This window comes from Myripristis murdjan, chromosome 24 (genome assembly GCF_902150065.1).
Source record: "Myripristis murdjan chromosome 24, fMyrMur1.1, whole genome shotgun sequence".
Lineage (NCBI taxonomy): Eukaryota > Metazoa > Chordata > Actinopteri > Holocentriformes > Holocentridae > Myripristis > Myripristis murdjan.
In genome coordinates, this window is record NC_044003.1 from 1,833,346 (window position 1) to 1,840,684 (window position 7,339).

Sequence of the window (7,339 nt, forward strand, 5' to 3'; positions counted from 1 at the left end):
GGGTTGATTTCAATCCTGTGTGTCCTAATCTTAATCTTGAGATTATTACCTCCTCTCTTCTGCATTTCCCTTTGAAACCTGTTATATTAACAGAGTTCTGGATGTAGTGGTAATGTCTGCCTTTAGAGTCTGTATCCCACTTCTTCTGCCATGAATTTCTCACCATTTCTCTAATTAATGATTTGGCTTCACCTTTTCCATAAGGGATTTGTAAAATACTGCTATTGTTTAATTTCAGTGCACTTTTAGCTGTTTCGTCTGCTCTTTCATTACACTCCACTCCTGAATGGGCTGGTACCCAACAAAATTGCACATCAATTCCCAGTCTCTGTATCCTCATCAATATCATTAATATCTCTTTCTTCAAATCCTCTCTATTCATTACTTTTGAATTCAGACTTGTTATAGCTGCTGCTGAATCTGAGCAAACGACAACTCACTCTGGTCTCACCTCCTCCACCCACTGTAACCCTAGAATAATGGCAGTTAGCTCTGCTGTGAATACAGACAACTTATTGTTGAGTCTTTTGCAGATTAATATCTCAAATTCTGGTATATACACTGCAGCTCCTACATGTTCATTCTCAGGCTCTTTAGATCCATCTGTATAGACTGGTATATAATTATAGAAATTATTTTGTAGATACTCTTTTACCAACTGACCTATATTATCCATACCCTTTTCCAGCCACAAATGCTTTTGGCCCAAAAGTTTTAAATCCGTAACTGGTTCTGGAAGTATCCACGGAGGAACATTACCCCAGACAACATTTGGTCCATATTTCAATCTATCTAACCTGTGCTCTTTGGCTTTTTCATTAATTTGCCAACCAAATCCCTTACCTTTATGATATTTTGAATACTCCCAGCATTCATCTAAAACAGATGTTGTAGGTTGTTCCTCCGCAGATCCTTTCAATTTTGCCCACTAAGCCAGTGATAGCTTTATTCTCCTGCAATACAGTGGCCATTCATTGGCTTCAACTAGTAAGGCATTTGTGGACGTTGTTTTCACTGCACCTAAACTCAATCTTAGAGACTGATCTCATGATATTTAACACTTTTTTACATTTTGTCTCAATCTGTTTAATATGATTCCTCCATGAGTATTTCTCATCAAACCATAGCCCCAAATATTTAAATTCTCTTACCCTTTCTAAATTTTGCTGATATAACATCAGATGAATTTTATCCATCTTTCTTTTCTTGGTGAAAATCATATAGCACGATTTTGATACAGACATTTTAAATCCCTTATCATAGGTCCATCTTTCTACTTTTTGTATAGCCTCTTGCATACATTTATTCATATAAGTGATATTTTTCCTCCTTTTCCATATAGCCCCATCGTCTGCATAAAGTAATGACCCTATTTCACCACCAATATTCATAAAAATATCATTTATCATTATATTGAATAAGATAGGACTTATTACACTACCTTGGGGTATACCATTAACAGTATCATAGGTTTCCGAAATAGCATCTCCTACTTTCACACAAAAGGTCCGATTCGATAGGAAGTCTAAAACCCAGTTATAAATTCTCCTTCTAATATCCATCTTCTCCATTTTAATCAGTAGTCATTCTCTTCACACTGAATCATATGCTTTCTCAATATCAAAATAAACAATGACCATGGTCTCCTTCATAGCAAGAGCCTTTTCTACCTCATTGCTAACCTTAACAAGGGCATCTGTTGTAGATCTTCCTCTTCGAAAACCACTCCGACATGTGCTTAACAACCCTCTTTGCTCTAAGTAATATGTTAATCTCTGAACAATAACCTTCTCCATCCATTTACTAAGGTGGGATGTTAGTGCTATAGGTCTGTAATTTCCTGCATTATCTTGATCCTTACCAGGTTTAGCAAATGGGAGCACCAAATCTTTCCTCCAGCTGTTAGGCATTCTACCCACCCTCCATATTTTATTAAACAAATTCAGTATTATTTCCCATACTTCCTTGGGAAGTTGTCTAAACTTGGAATAGCATAATCTATCGTGACCTGGCGCTGTGTATCCACTTCCTTCCACAGCCTTCTTTACTTCATTGAGGGTAATCTCTAAATCTAGGGGTGAATCATTACTTTGCTTCTTTGTTACTTTCTTATTTTTTAAGATTTCCTCTTTACATTTCTTATGATTTTCATCTAGATGGTTACCACTATGTACATTTGCAAATGATTTGCCATCTTGGTTATTATATAGTTCTCCTTCTAAATGGTCAGCCAATCCAGGGAGACTGGAGTGCAGAAGCCAACCCTGCTTCAGGCACAGCACACGCCTACTTACCTACGACAAAGATAGGGCAAAAGAGTGAGGGCACCCACTCTAACAAAAAAAAAAGAACGACGACAGTCGTAACAACATACAACATACAATAAAAACATTGAAAAGTGGAAAGGCAGTTGGGTCTGACGGTAATCCTGGTGATTTTGTTTTGAAAGAATTAAGTCATCTCCTTAAACCTTACTTGTTAAAAATGTACAAGCAAGCCCAGATTACACCCTGCCACCTACTCTGAAGGAAGCCATTCTAACAGTTATACCTCAAAGGGGAAAAGATCCAGAGGAAGTAATTAGTTAAACAATGATATCCCTTTTTACATATGATCAAAGATACTTGCCAAAACTCTGGCTTCAAGACTCAGCTCTCTAATTGGTAAACTTATCCATCCTGACCAGACAGGCTTCATACCAAACAGGCATTCATTCTTTAATCTAAGACACCTTTTCAATATAATTTACTCAGAATAAGAGGACAAATGATCTGCCTGTCCTCTCTCTAGACACAGAGAATGCTTTCAACCATTTGGAATGGCCCGAGCCCCAAGAAGATATGATGTTGGAGAACAATTTGAAAAATGGCTAAAAATGCTCTATCATAAGCTTTGTGCTAGAGTCGTCACTAATATAAGATTCTTTCTCCAACATTTCAACTGCACAGATGCCTGAGAATAAGGCTGTTCCTTATCTGCTCATCAATGATTTTTGCTTTGGCCTTTGAGCCTCTTGCTCAAGCCATTAGTTTCAATCACCACATACATGGATACAGTACAAAAGATATGAGTATTCTCAAAAGTGTCAGAGGCTGATAAAATCTAATGGAAGTTTTTTGGTGTTCAGTGGAGCTCAACTCGGCTGGTCTAAGTGAAAAACTGAATTTTAAAAAATCTCAGAATTTAGGAGATCTGGGCATCGAGCACACAGCCAAATAGAGGGAAAAAATGAAGAAAGATTAAAAAAAGATTAAGGCTGAGATTTTTTGGTTGTTCATTCAGTGGGAAAAGAAAACAAAAGGCAAACCCTGAACTTGACAGGTTCTGAAGAGACCCAGGTTGTGGAAAGTTCCAGGTTTCCCTTGACAGTGGAAAAGGGCCACATGACATCAGTTTAGCTCATAACTGCTGGTGGAAAAACGAGTCCTGACTGTGTGCAGCCAAATGTGAAAGGACACAGTTTTCATGTGAACTTTGTGTTCTGCTTTTACACAAATATTACAAATCAACACTTTAACCAGGTTATCTTTGGGGATTGTGCTCATTTCACTTCCAGTCTGGAATGATGAGATCTAGTTTTAGAAATGTCTGTATTTACAGCAGAGGGTAGAAATGCAAACATTTCCATTTTCCCATCATTCCTCCTTTCCATCCTGTTAAAGGAGTTGAAAGCCTCTTACTGCTCTGCAGACGCTCAGCCAGCTCCTCCTGCTTCATTCTCCTCAGGAGGTGCAGTGTGATCTGCAGAAAAGCCTCTCTGCTGATACTCCTCTGCTCTTCCTCCTCACCGTCCAACACCTCCTCATCCTCCCTCTGCCTCTCTAAGCATTCTGGGTAATCTGGCCTCAGAGACCTCTGGAGGTTTTTCAGCTCCTTCTTCACAAAGGTGACCATGTTCTCCTCCAGCAGCTGCAACAGAAAAATCAAAGAATCAGACTTCACACATTAAAATCTGGACATGGAATTTTCTCGGCTGAACTTCTTCTTCTACACCCTGTTCAAACTTTCTTAGAGTTTTGACTATGAAGATCCCAAAATATTTAAATTTTTTGACTCTTTCTAATGTTTGAGTACAAAGTGCACTGGTGTGTGAGGGGTTTACAGCCGCTTATGAATCTTAATGCTCTGTGATGGACAGCATCCAACAAATGAAGAAAGTGAGCAGAGGTGCTCATGTGAATAACATCCTCATATTCAAGGAAGGTGGCAGCAGCAAGCCACCTCCTGACAGTAAGTGATTTATTTCTAAAAAAGAAACCCAGTTTTCATTTCACTTTCTTTAAAAAGATCAACAATGTGAGGTTTCAAACAAATGAGCGTTCTGTCATTAAACCCTGACACATGGTTGGGTCTGCCAAAAGCCTGTGGGAGAAGAGCCACCTATTGATCCGCTGTTGAGCAGCCGTTTGGATCAAACAAATTAGGAAACATGACCTGGACCTGATCTTAATGAGGGTTTTTAAAAACATTATGGGAGGTCAGGACCCTCGGGTCACACACGTTTCCTATCTTAAGTTGGGATAGGAGCGCTGACTGAGAACGTCAAAGTGCATTACAGTCTCTCTTTTTCTTTACTTTTGTATTTCTTGTTTTTATATTCCCCCCTTCTCTTCATTGTTATACATTTTATTAAATGAATTAAAAAAGAAACAGTCAGAACAGCAACATCAGCTGAATGTTTTAAATGGCGTCTTAAAGCCATCTCTTTATCCTGGCTTTCCAATGATTCCTTATAATTTGTATTGGTCTATATATCATGTTTGTTGTTGTTTATTTGTTTTTGTTTGCTTGTTGTCATTATTTGTTTTTCATATATTGTGATATATTTGTGTCTTTTACAGTGACATTTAATGAGTGTGAAGCACATTGTAACCTTTTGTTTTATTTGTATTTGTATTTATTTATTTTTGATAAAGAAATCAGGGACAATACATATTAATAGACACTTCATGTAAATATGTAGGATTGTAGCGAGCAGCTAATTTCCATCCTTTGTCCCTAGGCAGGTTGATGTTAGCATTGTAGTCAATAAAACAGAGATACACTAGCAGTAAAAGGTGAGAGGTACAATAACAATAAGAATGAAGGGTACAGTACATAGCATAGAAAGCTGGATATTGCACGTTGTCCAATTACACATATTTTGCACACACAGATGTGTGTGTGCTGGTGTTATTGCACAGGTTAGCATACATAGATATAATTATGTACGCACTAATTAACGGGATTTGCATACATAACAAATGTATGTAAGCATACTTGGTCACCAGACTGGCCTGTCACCAGCAACAACTAAACAAATACACAGGAAAAATACGAATAAAAGTATCAGATACATTAAGTACACATGACAATGCAGAATATCCGATGACTTAAGATTCAGGGTTCAATGTGGGTGCAGATTTGATTTTCCAATAGCCACATTTTTAGATGCTTTGTGAAAGAAGTAAGGGTTCGTAAGTCATGTATGTTTCTTGGTTTCATGTTCCATGTGCGAGACGCTCGATATGAAAAAACTGACTGGCCAAAAACACTTTTCCTGAGCGGGATCAGGCAATCACCTCTGGACCCTGCTCTGGTTGACCTGTTTGTATTTATCTTTACAAATTCTTTTAACGGCAGTGGCACTTTTAAAAGATGTAATATGAATAAAAATCACTTCCTTATTTATATACAGCAACAGAATAAATCAGGAAGGTGTAAATACTGCAGGAGAACATTTACACACCATAAATATGGAGGCCAGGTCTGTTTGATGCTGCTGGGCAGACTGAGCACTGGGAACCTCTGAGCTCTGCTGGTGGACTCTGTGGAGGACACACACACACACACACACACACACACACACACACACACACACAGGAAATTCAGTCAACAGAGTCTGAAGGTTGGAACAAATTCTGTATCTCATAACTGTGAATCTGAAAACAGAAAAAAAGCCTCTGTTTTATCATCAGTTTGATATAATTACCCATGATCCACAGAGTGCCGTCTGGCTTTGAAGTAAATAGGACGATGCATAGACCCCTCACTCTTCATGGACACACAGCTGGGCTCAGGTCCAGGTCCAGGTCCAGGTTCAGGTTCAGTCCTTCAACACAACACACACAGAGCTTTTCCTGTGAATAATGCTGCTGTGCTGATTTGCCTGCTGAGCTCTGAGATGGAGAACAGTCATGGACAGTCAGAGATCCTCGTCTTACCTCTGAGCTTTGGTCTGGCTGTCATGTTCTCCAGACAGAGTGGTTCTAGAGGCGGGGAACCTCCTCTCTCTCTTCCCAGCCGGTTCCATAGCAGAGCCAACACCTTGACGCAAACACAGCGGCTGATTGATGACAACAAGCTTTCCATGACAGGATGTGTGCTGTCTTCCTGTCAGCACCATGTCACATATACAGAGTGGACGTAACACTCAGAGCAGCCGCCCTTTACATCAAAGCCACTGAGCAGCTTCATCTACAGAGGACTTTGAATCCTCTGGGACTCTGCACACATGGACTGACAGCAACTGACAGGCAGAAAAGTTTTATTTCATCATCTCAACAAAATTCACTTTGTTTTATTTTTACTTTTCAAGGGGTAAATGTGTGATTTTCTTGTCATTTAATTTTGCATGTGCCTCTATAATAAAAATAAATTGTTGTCTTGTACCTGTTGTTAATAATTCCCTGATGACAGTTCTGTTCATTTTTTGATGTCTTTGTGTGCAACATTTTAAAACAGTTTTCAAAGATATGTTTTATGTAACTGAGTACTAATTTTCTAATCAACCTTTTTTTCATTTTTTTTTTTTGCAGATACTCAGGTTACGAATGGTTAGTACTGAAACAGTAGCTGATAGTTGCGTAAAAAAATAATATATCAGTTGAAACAACAGGTCATAATACTTCCTCTTTTGGTGTGTCGACAGCAGAAAAAGGAACAAGATGATGCAAGCTGTCAGACCGGCCGTTTGCTGCATTTTTCATCAGTGAAATGAGTTCAGATCACAATCTGCCTGACTGTGACTCTGTTCACCACTAAAACATGACAGCTGAAACAGTTTAGACAAAGCTGATTTTGTTCTCAGTGTCAGAGATCAGAGGTGAAGTGAGCCAGATGCAGCATCATTCTCTTCCATTTTTCTGTTCACAGGAAAAATTAGAGAAGTCGCCTCCTGATTCACCAAACCTTCTGAGGCAGAATGATGAAGCCCAGCAGGATGTAAAGTGGAGCTGTGTGTCTGAGCCTGTCAGCAGCAGAAGGAAACTCCTCCTGAACACAACATAACGGCAGCTGTTGCTCCGTGTGCAAAACCCTCTGGCACATGACCAGGAACTGCAGACTGCAGGAACTCACT